The sequence below is a fragment of the Polypterus senegalus genome, chromosome 11 (assembly GCF_016835505.1).
Source record: "Polypterus senegalus isolate Bchr_013 chromosome 11, ASM1683550v1, whole genome shotgun sequence".
Taxonomy (NCBI): Eukaryota; Metazoa; Chordata; class Cladistia; order Polypteriformes; family Polypteridae; genus Polypterus; species Polypterus senegalus.
Genome location: NC_053164.1, coordinates 157,581,223 through 157,597,963, shown reverse-complemented (window position 1 = coordinate 157,597,963; position 16,741 = coordinate 157,581,223). Strand labels below are relative to the sequence as shown.

Here is a 16,741-nt window from a genome sequence, read left to right as displayed (position 1 = left end):
ATATATATATATATATATATATATATAGTTGCTCTTTGTAGCGGAGAAGTAATGTGTTAAAGAAGTTATGAAAAAGAAAAGGGAACATTTTAAAAATAATGTAACATGATTGTCAATATACAGTAATTGTTTTGTGAGTGGTATGAGTGTTGCTGTCATCAAGGATTTGATTATCATTATTTCTTTCAATCAGGTTCGTATTTGTAGGATGTGTTGTGTTCAAGTTACATTCCGCGTGTTTGTCAATCGTTGTAAAGATAACAGGTTTCATTCATCAATTTGTTTCTTACTGCATCAATAAACAGCTTGTCTTCCTCTTTATCTGAGACGTGACACACTGCAAGCACGGGTTATTTTTTTATATTGCCTTCCTTTAGTGGGACATTGACTTTATCTACCGTGTGCTTTGTTTCTGCAATAGTTGCACTTATGAATATGCTTGTATGTGTCAGACGCTTCATATTTTTTTGCTTTTTTTTTTTTGTCTAAATTCCATTACTTAAGACAAACACTATTTCGCTTGTCCCCTTTTTCATTTTGCTGCCTTCTCAATTGTGTAATTCTTCTGTAGTTTTTTGTTCAGCACTCTTTGGAACTGTTGCTTTTTGTCTGTGCACTGCATCAGTTAACGTGAGGCGCTCGGTGTACATGGATCGAAGGTTCCCAGCTGTGCTGGTGCCATCTCGTGCGATGTCCACTGCTGTATTTCATGTTAGCTAAGACCCGGCACTTAAAAGTTTCTCTCGCAGTTTCGCTGAGTTTGTGCCAAACACCACCCTGACCATCTCATCTTCGTCTGCATAAGCACAGTCCTTCATCCGTGAATATTTAGCGGCAGTGTTTTTATTGGATTGCCGCTGACGACGGTCTTATATGGGCAGGCACTAAACTACGTTGCCATCGAGCAGAAGTCTATTATAGTATATGGATGAAAAAATAGGTTCCAGTTATGACCATTACACGTAGAATTTTGAAATGAAACCTGCCCAACTTTTGTAAGTAAGCTGTAAGGAATGAGCCTGCCAAATTTCAGCCTTCTACCTACACGGGAAGTTGGAGAATTAGTGATGAGTGAGTGAGTGAGTGAGTGAGGGCTTTGCCTTTTATTAGTATAGATGTATGTATATGTATATATATATATATATATATGTATATATATATATATATATGTATGTATATGTATATGTATGTATGTATATATATATATATATATATGTATGTATGTATATATATATATATATATGTATATATATGTATATGTATGTATATATATATGTATATGTATATATATGTACACTGTGAGCGGGAAAAAAACACACCAAAATGTTTTTCATCACATCTTCAACAATAATCGGCTGATTTACTTAATGTTTGATACAAAGTGTATGTAATATGTTGTTTATAAATAAGTAAGATTTTATACTGCTTTGACCAGGCTTTGACACAAGTTTATACAATGTTCCAAATTTTATCAAAATCGGCCGACTATTGTTGAAGATGTGATGAAAAACATTTTGGTGTGTTTTTTTTCCACTCACAGTGTATATATGTATATATATGTGTATATGTAAATGTGTATATATGTGTATGTGTGTATATATATGTATGTGTATATGTAGATATGTGTGTATATGTATATATGTAGATATGTATGTATATGTATATATGTATATGTGTGTATGTGTATGTATATAGATATGTATATATATGTGGATGTGTGTATGTGTATATATATATGTGTGTGTGTGTATATATATATATATATACAGTGGTGTGAAAAACTATTTGCCCCCTTCCTGATTTCTTATTCTTTTGCATGTTTGTCACACAAAATGTTTCTGATCATCAAACACATTTAACCATTAGTCAAATATAACACAAGTAAACAAAAAATGCAGTTTTTAAATGATGGTTTTTATTACTTAGGGAGAAAAAAAATCCAAACCTACATGGTCCTGTGTGAAAAAGTTATTGCCCCCTGAAGCTAATAACTGGTTGGGCCACCCTTAGCAGCAATAACTGCAATCAAGCGTTTGCAATAACTTGCAATGAGTCTTTTACAGCGCTCTGGAGGAATTTTGGCCCACTCATCTTTGCAGAATTGTTGTAATTCAGCTTTATTTGAGAGTTTTCTAGCATGAACCGTCTTTTTAAGGTCATGCCATAGCATCTCAGTTGGATTCAGGTCAGGACTTTGACTAGGCCACTCCAAAGTCTTCATTTTGTTTTTATTCAGTCATTCAGAGGTGGATTTGCTGGTGTGTTTTGGGTCATTGTCCTGTTGCAGCACCCAAGATCGCTTCAGCTTGAGTTGACGAACAGATGGCCGGACATTCTCCTTCAGGATTTTTTGGTAGACAGTAGAATTCATGGTTCCATCTATCACAGCAAGCCTTCCAGGTCCTGAAGCAGCAAAACAACCCCAGACCATCACACTACCACCACCATATTTTACTGTTGGTATGATGTTCTTTTTCTGAAATGCTGTGTTCCTTTTACGCCAGATGTAACGGGACATTTGCCTTCCAAAAAGTTCAACTTTTGTCTCATCAGTCCACAAGGTATTTTCCCAAAAGTCTTGGTAATCAAAATTAGAAAAATTGAGACAATCCTAATGTTCTTTTTGCTTAACAGCGGTTTGCGTCTTGGAAATCTGCCATGCAGGCCATTTTTGCCCAGTCTGTTTCTTATGGTGGAGTCGTGAACACTGACCTTAATTGAGGCAAGTGAGGCCTGCAGTTCTTTAGACGTTGTCCTGGGGTCTTTTGTGACCTCTCGGATGAGTCGTCTCTGCGCTCTTGGGGTAATTTTGGTCGGTCGGCCACTCCTGGGAAGGTTCACCACTGTTCCATGTTTTTGCCATTTGTGGGTAATGGCTCTCACTGTGGTTCGCTGAAGTCCCAAAGCTTTAGAAATGGCTTTATAACCTTTACCAGGCTGATAGATCTCAATTACTTCTGTTCTCATTTGCTACTGAATTTCTTTGGATCTTGGCATGATGTGTAGCTTTTGACGTTCTTTTGGTCTACTTCTCTGTGTCAGGCAGCTCCTATTTAAGTGATTTCTTGATTGAAACAGGTGTGGCAGTAATCAGGCTTAGGGGTGGCTACGGAAATTGAACTCAGGTGTGATACACCACAGTTAGGTTATTTTTAACAAGGGGCAATTACTTTTTCACACAGGGCCATGTAGGTTTGGATTTTTTCTCCCTAAATAATAAAACCATCATTTAAAAACTGCATTTTGTGTTTACTTGTGTTATATTTGACTAATGGTTAAATGTGTTTGATGATCAGAAACATTTTGTGTGACAAACATGCAAAAGAATAAGAAATCAGGAAGGGGGCAAATAGTTTTTCACACCATGTATGTATATATATATATATATATATATATATATATATATATATAGGACAGCAACACTCATAACAGTGACAAAGTTACATTGACTATCATGTTACATTATTTTCAAAATGTTTCCTTTTCTTTTTCATTACTTCTTTAACACACTACTTCTCCGCTGCGAAGCACGGTTATTTTGCTAGTATTTTAATAAATGTGTATATATCCGTGTAATGTTATTATATGTACTACTGACCACAGAACATATTGTCATACACTATGTACATATCACCGGAATCTAAATATATAAATTTTTTTTTGCGTATGACCAGAAACAGCATATCTTGACAAATGCCACAAACTATGAATAGTGTCTTCATACCATGTATGTCCCTGGGGATATGCCATTTGACTTCAAAAGGCTACAATTTCCGGTCTGCCTTGCATTTGCAATTACAATAAATAGAGCACAATTTAGAAAATCCATGCTTCTCCCATGGTCAGTTATATGTAGCCTGTTCTCGGGTGGGTACACCAAAAAATGTATACATGTATGCACCTAATCGGCAAACAAAAAATGTAGTTTACCCAAAAGCATTGCAGTAGTTCTCAATGTATCTTTACTTCCTAAATGTTAATGTTTTACTGTTTAATAATTTATATGCTTCTTATATGTTGTTCAATTTTTTTTATCAAAATGTTTCACTGTTTAATAATTTATATTTATATGCAATGTGCTTCTTAAATATTACTTCATATTTTCATATGATAATGATGTTAATAATGTTATTTATATTGATTTCTATGTTATTGTAAATGGTCTTTATTGGTTGAAAAATAAAATTGGTAATTAACAAACTTATTTTATAAATACTGCATTTTATTTTTTTCCCTTGCACTCAGTGAGCAAAGCCACTGGGTAATCAGCTAGTATATATATATATATATATATATATATATATATATATATATATATATATATATATATATATATATATATATATATATATATATATACAATCTCTCTCTCAATGTTGACAAGACAAAAGAGATAATCGTAGGCTTCAGAAAATCACGTCCTGCCTACATCCCACTACATCAACAGTTTAGATGTGGAGATTGTTAGGAGTACCAAGTTCCTCAGTGTGCACATAACTGAAGAACTTACATGGACACATAACACCTCATCACTAATCAAGAAAGCCCAGCAGAGACTACACTTCCTGAGGCAGCTGAATCAAGCACGTCTTCCACCTTCCATCCTCACTATGTTCTACAGAGGCACCATGGAGAGTGTCCTGACCAGCTGCATCACTGTCTGGTATGGAAACTGCAACATATCTGACTGCAAGCGCCTGCAAAGGATAGTGAAGACAGCAGAGCACATTATTGGGGTGCCTCTCCCTTCACTACAGGACATATTTTACAAACGCAGTGTCCGCAAGGCCTACAGCATTGTGCAGGACCCCTTACACCCCTCACATGGACTTTTCACACTTCTGCCATCCAAGAGAAGATATTGCAGCATCAAAGCCAAATCTGCCAGGCTAAAGGAGAGTTTTTACCCCCAAGCTGTTAGACTCCTTAACACCAGGCTGCCCCCTGGGATCTTCCACACGACCTCAACCACCTTTAAAAACAGAACTTTTATACATGAAAACCACTGTCCTGCAAAGATGAGTGTGCATGTAGAAAAGAACTGAAAATCTCATACTGACCTTTAAGTATTTTGACACTCCTAATATCCTTCTGCTGTGAAACATTCTGACGTCTCATTGTTATACATGTCTTAAACAACTATTATCATACACTGACAATCTCTGTATTATCTATATCTATTATTTATTATTTATTTATTATATTACATATCTTACACATCAATATTGCTGCTTCTTCTTTGTCCTATCTTTGCACAATGTCTTGTCTTGTTTGCATTTTGATTTTTAATTTCTAATTTTAAAATTTTGAAATTTTAATTCTATTTTTAATTTATTATTTGCACATCATGTTGTTACACTGTGGACCCTGAGCTTCACAATTTCGTCCATCTGTATACTTGTATATGGTTGTGATGACAATAAAGTTCACTTTGACTTTGATATATTTACTTATATATATATATATATATACAGTGTATAGTGACAAATGTACAAATGTAGAGGTCGTAGCAGCCACTCAATCTGACAAGACAGACGCAGAAGGCACTTATAAAAACACAAATGTTTTTTTTATTTTTCTTCACCTTGTGGGAAATGCCTTCCTCATTTCCCACAGGCACAGCACAGTCCCAGTAAGCACAAACACAATACTTTTCCTTCTCCTTCTCTTTTCTTCTCCACTCCTCCTTGGCAAGGTTTGTCTACCTCCTCCCAACTCTGGCTTTCTAAGTAGTGTCTGCTGGCTTTTTCATAATGCCCCCAGAAGTGCACCAGGTGCTTGATGATGTATTTCTGGCAGCACTTTTGGGTGTGGCGGAAGAACCACCCATAAGGGCTCAGCGGTTGCTGAAGCATCCCCTGGTGGCATCCACAGATCCCAAAAGGACTATATCAAACTCCATCCCCCATGGAGTCCTGCAGGAGTCCTAGGCACCGCTGCAACCTGGGGGAGGGGGGCCTGCTATCTAGCATTCTGGCCACACTTGCTCCAAGTTCCAGCTTAGAGGCGTCCCAGCTGAGCAAAAACCCCAGCCATTCATGACAATATATATAAGTAATATCTAAGTAATTGACCTAGTCTTCAGTTTTAACGTTTGCAGTACTGTACACCATGCAATGCATATGTCTCTTTTATATACAGTTTGAAGTGAGAATTGCCATCTATCCTAATGACAAATGCAATGTATTTGATTGCGGCATCTTATGTAATCTTATGTAACAACAGAGACATAGCAATGTGACAGACACACAGACATGCAGACACATACTTTTATTAAAGTGGATGCTCAGAAAGCCATATTGTTCAAAAAGAAATCAGTAAACTAAAAAATCAAAAGTTTAACACCTACAAATACTTTGGCCTTTTAAAATGAAGTTCTTGGGTGGGTTAGACTAGGGAGGGTGGTGATATTTTTTACAAAAAAAAGAAAAAGTGGTATGAAGAAAAGCAAACAAATAGTTCCCAGTGAACTTACTGATGACTTACCTCTCTTTACATTTACAGTTTCTTCTCCACATCTTAGTTGGTAAAAATAACTAAAATACACATTTATTTTCTGATGGGTGCACTGCACTGTACTGCACAGCTCCTTCAGTCTACTGAATGGGTTACCTTTAAAACAAAGCACTCAGGACAGAAGAAGAGCTGGCCTTTGTGTCACACCAGCTGCTATGAAATTGTTTTATCTGCATCCCTTCTAATATGGCTTTAATTTATATCAGTTTTTTACATACTGTATATCAAACATATCAGAACAGCTATTAATCACAGTTTAATGTCCAGAATGCCATTTTAAAACGTTTTTGAAGTGAAATCTCCATCTCATGCATATAAAATGTTATGGACTGAAAACAAATAAATGTAATCCTTATGTGTTTTGCAACATTCTTTTGCAGTTGTTTCTTGTACAGTTCGCAGTATCTCACAGTTCATCATAATGTTACATAATCTTAATCAAAATAAATATATTCAAACCTCACTGCATAATGTTAAAATTGCATGACATAATCATGCGTTATTGCTGATAGACACGCAGTGAACCATATCAATGGTAAAAGAAATTGCATATTACTATTGCATCATTATTTATTTTTTTATTTAACAGGGCACCTCTAGAAAGTTCCATGAATGCCTCAACAAATCCCCCCACCAGCCCCACCCGACCAAAATGTGGCTGAGAAGTACGTAAGAGTTGTACAGGATATGGATGAGAGAAGTGTGACATTGGTGAGTGTGACGCTATAGCCTCACCGTAATGCTGATACATGATGGTTTAGATGGATATGGGGCAGGACTATCTAAGTTTTAAGTGTGAACCACGGTGAACAATATATCAGCAAGTTTACCACGAGGGGGAAAAAAAAGATTTTTTTTTTCTTTTAAGATTTTTGGTCTTACCCTCAGGTTGTTTAGTTTAGTTTATTTTCTAGATGTTTCACGTGTAACATACTATTTTTACCGACCGGGTTTTTTTTTTTTTATTTAACAAGGGCACAGACGTTAAATTCAGTCACAGGTGCCTAGACAAACGACAGCTATAGGGGGAGTCCAAGTTGCATTAGTTGTATACGTGTGTCGTAATGTTTAAGTTTGTTTATTAGTAACCTCGAGGTTAGGTATAAATGTTTTGTTGTTTATTGTTTTATTATGTATACGTTGTTGTTGGTTATTTTGATTTGTACTTGCAGTGTACGATTTCCCCAGCAGGACTTAAATGGTTTCTCCCTATGATTAGGTAAGCTGATCCTGGCAATGGAAAAGGCTTTATAAGTATTGTTGTGGCCGCAAGAAAGGGGGAAAGAAAGGATTGCTTGTATTATTTTAAGGCTTCCCTGGACTTTTCATGGACTGGAATTGATTTTATATATATATATATATACTGCTCACAGAAATTAAAGGAACACTTTAAAGAAACACATTAGATACATCAGATCTCAATATGAAGTTGGATAGGGTCAGTAAGAACAAGACAGAATACATGTGTGTAAATGAGAGGGAGGTCAGTGGAATGGTGAGGATGCAGGGAGTAGAGTTGGTGAAGGTGGATGAGTTTAAATTATTGGGATCAACAGTACAGAGTAATGGGGATTATGGAAGAGAGGTGAAAGAGAGTGCAGGCAGGGTGGAATGGGTAGAGAACAGTGTCAGGAGTAATTTGTGACAGACGGGTATCAGCAAGAGTGAAAGGGAAGGTCTACAGGACGGTAGTGAGACTAGCTATGTTATATGGGTTGGAGACGGTGGCACTGACCAGAAAGCAGGAGACAGAGCTTGAGGTGGCAGAGTTAAAGATGCTAGGATTTGAACTGGGCATGACAAGGATGAACAGGATTAGAAATTAGTACATTAGAGGGTCATCTCAATTTGGACGGTTGAGAGACAAAGTCAGAGAGGCGAGATTGCATTGGTTTGGACATGTGCAGAGGAGAGATGCTGGGTATATTGGGAGAAGGATGTTAAGGATAGAGTTGCCAGGGAAGAGGAAAAGAGGAAGGCCTAAGTGAAGGTTTATGGATGTGGTGAGAGAGGACATGCAGGTGATGGGTGTAGCAGAACAAGATGCAGAGTACAGAAAGATATGGTAGAAGATGATCTGCTGTGGCGAACCCTAACGGGAGCAGCCGAAAGAAGATTAGGAGGAGGAGTAGGTTAGGAGCAGGGGATGCAGAGAAAACAATTTCATATCAGCTGGCGTGAAACAAAGGTCAGCTCTTCTGTCCTGAGTGCTTTGATTTAAAGGTAATCCATTCAGTAGACTGAAGAAGCTGTGCAGTACAGTGCAGTGCACCCATCAGAAAATAAATGTGTATTTTAATTATTTTTATCAACTAAGAGAAATTACATTTCAGGATGTGCAGAAGAAGCTGCAAATGTAAATAGTGGTAAGTCATCTATAAGTTCAATGGGGACTATTTCTTTGTCTTTCTACATACCACTTTTCTTTTTTTGTAAAAATATCACCCTTTGTAATCTAACCCACCCAAGAACCTCATTTTAAAAGGCCAAAGTATTTGTAGGTGTTAAGCAGCCATCCTCAAAATCTCAAGATTGTATATATGTTACTGAGGTAAATAGAAAGTGCATATCTGGCCAGTGAGCCACCTTTTGTCTGAAATAAGTAATTAAGTAGATTGTAAACAGGGATTTCGTTGCTATCAGTTATGTTGTATTATTAAGTCATTTAGAGGGCAGAATAACTTAAATGACAGAAATTTGATAAAACATTTCTTATCTATACTTTTCTTCTACCTGTCCTTTTGAGTTAATAAAGGGACACTGAGTGTGCAGTGGATGGGAGCATTGGCTGCTGTTGGCCTCAATTACAGGGTATTAGCCAGTAATTTAGAGGGCAGAATGACTTACAGTTAATATACCTTGGATACATATTTTCTTATCTATATTTTTCTTCTCCTTATCCTTGTTGAATTACTAAGTGGGTCACTAACTGGGGCACTGGGTGGGACACCACTACACGTTTACAATGATTCCATGGAAGATATGGAAGAGGTGCAGAGGTTTAAGAATGGTATATAAATGCATATCCAGCCTCTCAGATTTATTAGACAAGCCTTCAAGTTATCCTGAAGACTATTCATTTCCCAGGATTCTGTGATAAGATGCTTGAATGCTTTTTGGATACTTTCACTGCATATTTTATTAATATTGTGTATGTTATTTGAGCTTGTACTCTACAATAATGGTTGTCAAGTTCACTCCTGGAGGCTCATGTATAATTGATGTGTATGCACAAAAATATTGTGTACACCTGTTTCCATGCTCAAATCGCGATGTATAAAAACTAAACTTGGCATAAAGCCACGCACATTTTCACACCAGCTCAATCCCTTGCGTAAACATGTTCTTCACTCGTTTTTGTGAACAGGTGGCACCCAGCGTCAAAGCAGTGCTACTGTACCTGTGTGGTTTCTCTTTATTTTTAAGATTCACGTCCCTGACGCTGCTTTGTCAAATACCTTGAAATTAACCACATTGTTTTTTAGTTTAAGGCATCTGATTGTAATTAACCTGTAACCATTTAATGGTGCACCGAATGGCCAAACTATTCCAAATACCATAGCCACTTTAGTGATGTTACTCTCAGTGCACCACTAAGAGTATTTAAACCCAGTGTATCTGAGTGTGGAATCACAGCTTTACAGCAGCTGATCGGAAAGCTCTACAGCAGATTGTGTCAAGAGCGGGGAGAAATATCAGGATACAGCTTCTAGCACACAGCTTTGGTGCCTTTCCTGTACGGACCTCGTGGTTCAGAAACAATTTCATCCTAAAACCTATAAACGGACTCAATCAATCCATCAAGTGCTCCCGGTAGAACTGTTTGTACTTATAAGTACAATTGTCTCACTGTAAACTTGCATTACAGTTGTAATATTGCACAACCTGAGCCACTTATGCTTTGCAACAGTGTATATTTTTCACTGTTTTTATCCTATTGTTATTATTGTTGTTGTTTGTTATTTTACCATTTTATAGGAAAATAAGTTTATGGATGATTTGCATATTTAATCTCATTTACCATACAATTACAATAAAGGAATGCAATTCAATTCAATAGAAGAGAGCGTGTATTTACAGATGATGACAACTGGCTTTGAAGTCGATTTAGATTTCATGGCGACTTTGATATCTGACCACTTCTTTTTTGTTTCTGACACTGTGCAACTTTCTAAACCTGAATTTTTAAGTTTCTCCGTCACTCTGTCACTCGATCGACTTCTTTTTGTTGTTTATATCACTGCTTAAACCAACAAAAAGTATGTTTTTCTTTGCCTCTACTTGGTATTCACTAAAATTCTTCTTTTTCCCCGTGCTTTAGTGGCTATTTATATTGATTTGCATATTCAAAGAGGTGTAATTCTTGGAGGAGTCCGGGTGGGGCAGCTGGCGCGTGCACAAGTGCTACTTTTCACACTGACTGGGATTTATGGAGTGGAAGAATGTGGAAGTTGGTGTACACACAGATTTATGCATCTGGATTTTTTTGTGTGTACACATATTTCTACTTTTGTCTGTACAGCATGTTTTACTGTAAATTCTACGCACAGCGTTATGCATGTTGCCCCTGGTGGCTCACTGTTGCTGCAGATTTTTGTTCCCACCAACGTCAGCTTTTAATTGGGATCCAACCTTAGCTATTCAAGCTGTTATCTCCAGTTCTGTGGTTTGTTGGCCATCAAAAATATTTGAAAACTGGGTTCTCTATACTTTTATTGAAATATTGCTACATTTTATGTATGTTACAAGAAAATATTTTTATTGTCATCATGATTTTCATTCTGCCTTTCCAGGATTTCTGGTTATTTAATCCTTATTTACTACTAAGCACATCAGTAGGTCAGACACTGAAGTACTAAGAACCTTTCTGCTTTTAGTGTTGTCTGTCCTGTGACTGTTCTGCTCGTTGATAATTTCATTGTCATTCTCAGAATACAATTAAAGGAGGGAATGACACAGAAAAAAAAGTTAAAGCATGGCAAAATACATACGCATATTTCAAAACTTCTTGTAATTGAAAGCCTCAGACTGATCTGACTTTCTAAATGCAGGGTGAGAGAAAGAAAAAAGTCAGGTTACTAAAGAGATCAAGTAGAGGTAAAATTAAATGACATATTGTGAAATCAGTCGGCATGAAAACTGAGTGGCCAAACTTGACAGCCACTGCTTTATAGCACAGTATGAACATAGTTGGTGGTATATTCTTAAATACATAAACTACGAAAGGCGCCTATCAGGCATGTTTGTTATTGTTAAGCCATTATACTAAATGATTACCAAGTTGAATCAATTAATTAATTTCTTAATTTAAAAATTGACAGATACCAATAATATATGAAATGCAGGGAGAGATTTTGTAGATCATGCAATGGTGCCGTCCAGCTCCTGGAGTATGACGGATGTAATCAGGATGAATAGTTGTGGCCAAAGTAGGCAGTCCGCAGATATTTTTTTCCTTTTTTTAAGCTTTGCAAATAGTACTGAAAGTATAAAAATAATGTAGGCACTTATAGAATGTATTTTGCCAAATAATGTGTAAACACTAAATATACTCAGCAAGAAAAGAAACGTCCTTTTTTCAGGACTGTATATTTCAACAATAATGTTTTAAAAATCCAAATAACTTTACAGATCTTCATTGTAAAGGGTTTAAACAATGTTTTCCATGCATGTTCAATTAACCATAATCAATGAATTAACATGCACCTGTGGAATGGTCGTTAAGACCTTAACAGCTTACAGAAAGTAGGCATTTAAGGTCACAGTTCTAAAAACGCAGGACACTAAAGAGACTTGTCTACCGACTGTGAAAAACACCCAAAAAAAGATGCCCAGGGTCCCTACTCATCTGCATGAACGTGCATTAGGCATTCTGCAGGGAGGCATGAGGACTGCTGATGTGGCTAGGGCAATAAATTGCCATGTCTGCACTGTGAGACGCCTAAGACAGCACTACAGGGAGACAGGAAGGACAGCTGATCATCCTTGCAGTGGAAGACCACATGTAACAACATCTGCACAGGATCGGTACATCCGAATATCACACCTGCGTGACAGGTACTGGATGGCCACAACAACTGCCCGAGTCACACCCGGAACACACAATCCCTCCATCAGTGCTCAGACTGTCCACAATAGGCTGAGAGAGGCTGGACTGAGGGCTTGTAGGCCTGTTCTAAGGCAGGTTCTTACCAGACAACACCAGCAATAATGCCGCCTATGGGCACAAACCCACCTTCGCTGGACCAGACAGGAGTGGCAAAAAATGCTCTTCACTGATGAGTCACGGTTTTGTCTCACCAGGGGTGATGGACGGATTCGTGTTTATCGTCGAAGGAATTGAGCACGTCTGGGACCTGTTGGATCGCAGGGTGAGGGCTAGGGCCATTCCAGAAATGTTCAGGAACTTGCAGGTGCCTTGGTGGAAGAGTGGGGTAACATCTCACAGCAAGAACTGACAAATCTGGTCCAGTCCATGAGGAGGAGATGCACTGCAGTACTTCAAGTAGCTGGTGGCCACACCAGATACTGACTGGTACTTTTGATTTTGAGCCTCCCTTCATTCAGGGACACATTGTGAAACATTTTTAGTTTATGTCTTATGGTGTTGACTCTTTTACTGTTCATACAAATATTTACACATTAAGTTTACTGAAAGGAAAAACAGTTGAAAGTCAGAAGATGTTTCTTTTTTTGCTGAGTATATATAGGAAAAAACATGCATTTTATTTCTTTATTATCGTATTATATCAACTGTCTTTTAGAAATAATTTTGCCAATATGAACTACACCAGATTTATAAAAAGTAATGCAAAATTATAAAAATAACATCAATATTATAAGCTTTATTCATTTCTGAATTTGATTTAGAAAAGATGCTACAAATATTTGCTACAGTGAAAATGAATATTTTTCTATTTTTGTTCATTGCACTTGGATCTGTTGCTTGCTGCTAATTTTTAATTTGTTTCATTCATTCTGCCTTTTCTCTTCTTCACCTTACTAGATGCATAGCCATCATCCTCATAGAAGGAAAACCCTGAAATGTGAAAGAGAATCTCATCGTGTAGCACTGAACAAGCCTTATTGCTGCTTCAAACAGTATTTCACTGACGGACACACAATATAAATGGATGGATGGATAGTTTAACCAATGTGTGAAGGTGCAGTATGATATCTTTAAAATGTAAATGTTAAAATTGGTTCTCTTAACTACAAGATGTGCTGTTGAATGTTATGCCCAATAAATTGCAGACTGGACGGGAAAGATGTTAAGATACAAAAAATGCATAGGAACGCTTTGCTGATGTTTCTGAACAAACACATCATTCTACCAAATAAAACGTGTTGCATGTTTTTGTTCTAATATTAGCTATGATTTTGCTGAAGCAGCTTTTGCCCTTTGCACTATGTACATGTCCTTTGCAAGGAATAACATGGTGTGTTGGGTTGTGTTTTGAGTACACACTGATATTTTGTTTTATTTTAACAGATGCTTGATCTGTAAAGAGACTTGTATCTCAAAATGGATGAATAGTAACTTTCTCAAGTTAAATAAAGAGAAAACTGAAATCTTAGTGATTGGCAATAATGGATACAATGAGGCTATTAGAAGTAAACTGGATACATTAGGATTAAATGTCAAGACGGAGGTAAAAAGCTTAGGGGTAACTGTTGACTGTAATATAAATTTTAAATCGCATATTAATCAGATCACTAGGACAGCATTTTTTCACTTAAGAAACACAGCAAAAGTTAGACCTCTTATATCATTGAAAGATGCTGAGAAATTAGTTCACGCGTTTGTTATCAGTCGACTAGATTACTGTATCGCACTCCTCTCAGGAATACTCAAAAAAGACATAAATCGTTCGCAACTAGTGCAGAATGCAGCTGCTAGAATCCTAACTAGAAAAAGAAAATCTGAGCACATCTCTCCAGTTTTAATGTCACTACACTGGTTACCTGTGTCATTCAGGATTGACTTTAAAATTCTGGTTATGGTTTATAAAGCCTTAAATAATCTCGCCCCATCTTATATATCTGAATGTCTGACACCTTATATTCCAAATTGTAACCTCAGATCCTCAAATGAGTGTCTCCTTAGAATTCCAAGAGCAAAACTTAAAAGAAGTGGTGAGGCGGCCTCCTGGTGTTATGCACCTAAAATCTGGAATAGCCTGCCAATAGGAATTTGCCAGGCTAATACAGTGGAGCACTTTAAAAAACTGCTAAAAAACACATTACTTTAACATGGCCTTCTCATAACTTCACTGCAATTGAAATCCTGATACTCTGTATATCCAACTCATTATAATAACTATTCATGGTGGCTCTAAAATCTATACTAACCCCTTCTCTCTATTCTGTTCCCTTTTCCGGTGTCCTTTTCCACCACCATCTACTCAAAGCACCGTGATGTTCCAACAATGATGGATGGATTAAAAGCCAGAAGTCTGTATGACCATCAACATCAAGTGACTCCATGAGAACCCTAACTACAAAGAGGAATATTTCATTTATGTTAGGTAGAATGCCCAGAGGGGACTGGGCGGTCCTGTGGCCTGAAACCCTTGCAGATTTTTTTTTTTTTTCTCCAGCCATCTGAAGTTTTTTCTTTTTTTTTGTTTTTTTCTGTCCACCCTGGCCATCAGACCTTACTCCTTTTCTATGTTAACTAATGTTGTCTTATTTTAATTTCTTATTTTGTCTTTTATTTTCTTTTTTTCATTATGTAAAGCACTTTGAGCTACTTTTTCAGAATTACAAAAATGAAACAGGTTTACATCAAGAAAAACAGTATCCAATGATTAAGAAAAGAAGTTTTCAAAATCATTTCATTAGATGTGGGGACACACAAGTAACTTTAACTCTTGTTGAAACAAAATTTTGAAATGGAAAAAAGGCAAAACCGATACTGAAGTATATTTTGATATAGAATGAAGGTTTCTGCTTAAGCTGGTCTGTATTATGCCTTTACAGGCTCCCCATGACTCTCTCTCTCTCTGTCTTTCTGTCTCTGTTGGCTCAAATGCCAGTGCCACAGTGCGGCATCTGTACACTTTTAGTAGCCATCTCTTTCTTCTGTCTTTCACTCTTGCTCACTCATTTACCTTGCCACTGTTTTTCTGCTTGTTCTTAGTAGATTGCTCTTGCTTCTCGATAATGGAGACACAACACAGCATCTACTCTTACTGGCTTCTTTAACTCGCCGATATCTCTCTGCCTTTCCTGGGACTGACGCTGATAAGGTGTGCAACAGCAACTCTACACGGAGACACTCTCCTATCTACGTTCTTTTTATCAGATACAGGCAAAAAAAAAAATACAGTGCAGCAGAAGAGACAACTATCTTGATTGTAGAAGATGGCTACCCAATAGATGAATGTCAACCAGAAAGGTTTGCATAATTTAGTGAAATAAAAATATAGAAAGCATTGTGCTACCATAAAGATTTTTACAGGTTTACTGCTGGGGACAGACCTTGTTTGCAGTTTTGTTTTTTTTCTCATAGTTTTAAATAAATCTTGGTTTGTTTTTAAATGACTTTCCCATCTATGTACAAATGAGCTTTGTGGATATTTCTCCTGCTTTATTCATGCTTTTTAAAAAATGTTTAATGCATAGCGCACACAATGCAACTTTGAAAGTGAAGGCTTAATTGCTATGTTTGGAATTTGTTTCAATAAACTTGTTGCTTTAAGGTGCCTTGGTATCACTTTTTTGTCTTTTATGAATTATTTTATAACTGGGATGGTAAGGGTAATGAGGTATTGGTCGAATTTTCTATGTGGGGAAAGGATACAGGTGTGTGTCCTTGAATCTTTCAATAAGGTTGTTGTTTTTAAGGCACCTTGGTATCATTTTTTGTTTTCTCCTTTATGAATCATTTTATAACCAGGATGGTTTGGGTAGGTAGGTGAGGTAAAGGGATGCAAACGGTGTGTCCTTGAAAGTATCAATAAAGGGTTTAGGTTGGAGGCTATTGATGGACTTTCCTATATGAGGAAAGGATGCAGGAGTGTGTCCTTGAATCATCCAATAAAGTTATTGTTTTAACGCACCTTGGTATCTTTTTTTATCTCCTTTATGAATTGTTTTATAACTGGGATGGTCTGGGTAGGTGGGTGGGGTAAAGGGATGCACACAGTGTGAGCTGCACTGCCAGGATCCTTGGGAGTGTAATAGATTCTCTCTCAAGTTTTCTTGTACATCTTCTTTCTGG

At 37.0% G+C, this 16,741-nt stretch overlaps 1 protein-coding gene across 1 annotated transcript in view; it reads left to right on the top strand.

Moving 5' to 3' along the window:
• LOC120539837 (zinc finger MYM-type protein 5-like) overlaps positions 1-7,177 on the top strand; it is a 49,450-nt gene extending 42,273 nt beyond the window's left edge. The window contains exon 3 of the transcript XR_005635697.1: positions 7,106-7,177. The gene's annotated coding sequence lies outside the window, so the exon portion shown is untranslated. The remainder of the gene's footprint in view (positions 1-7,105) is intronic.
• Positions 7,178-16,741: the final 9,564 nt, after the last annotated feature.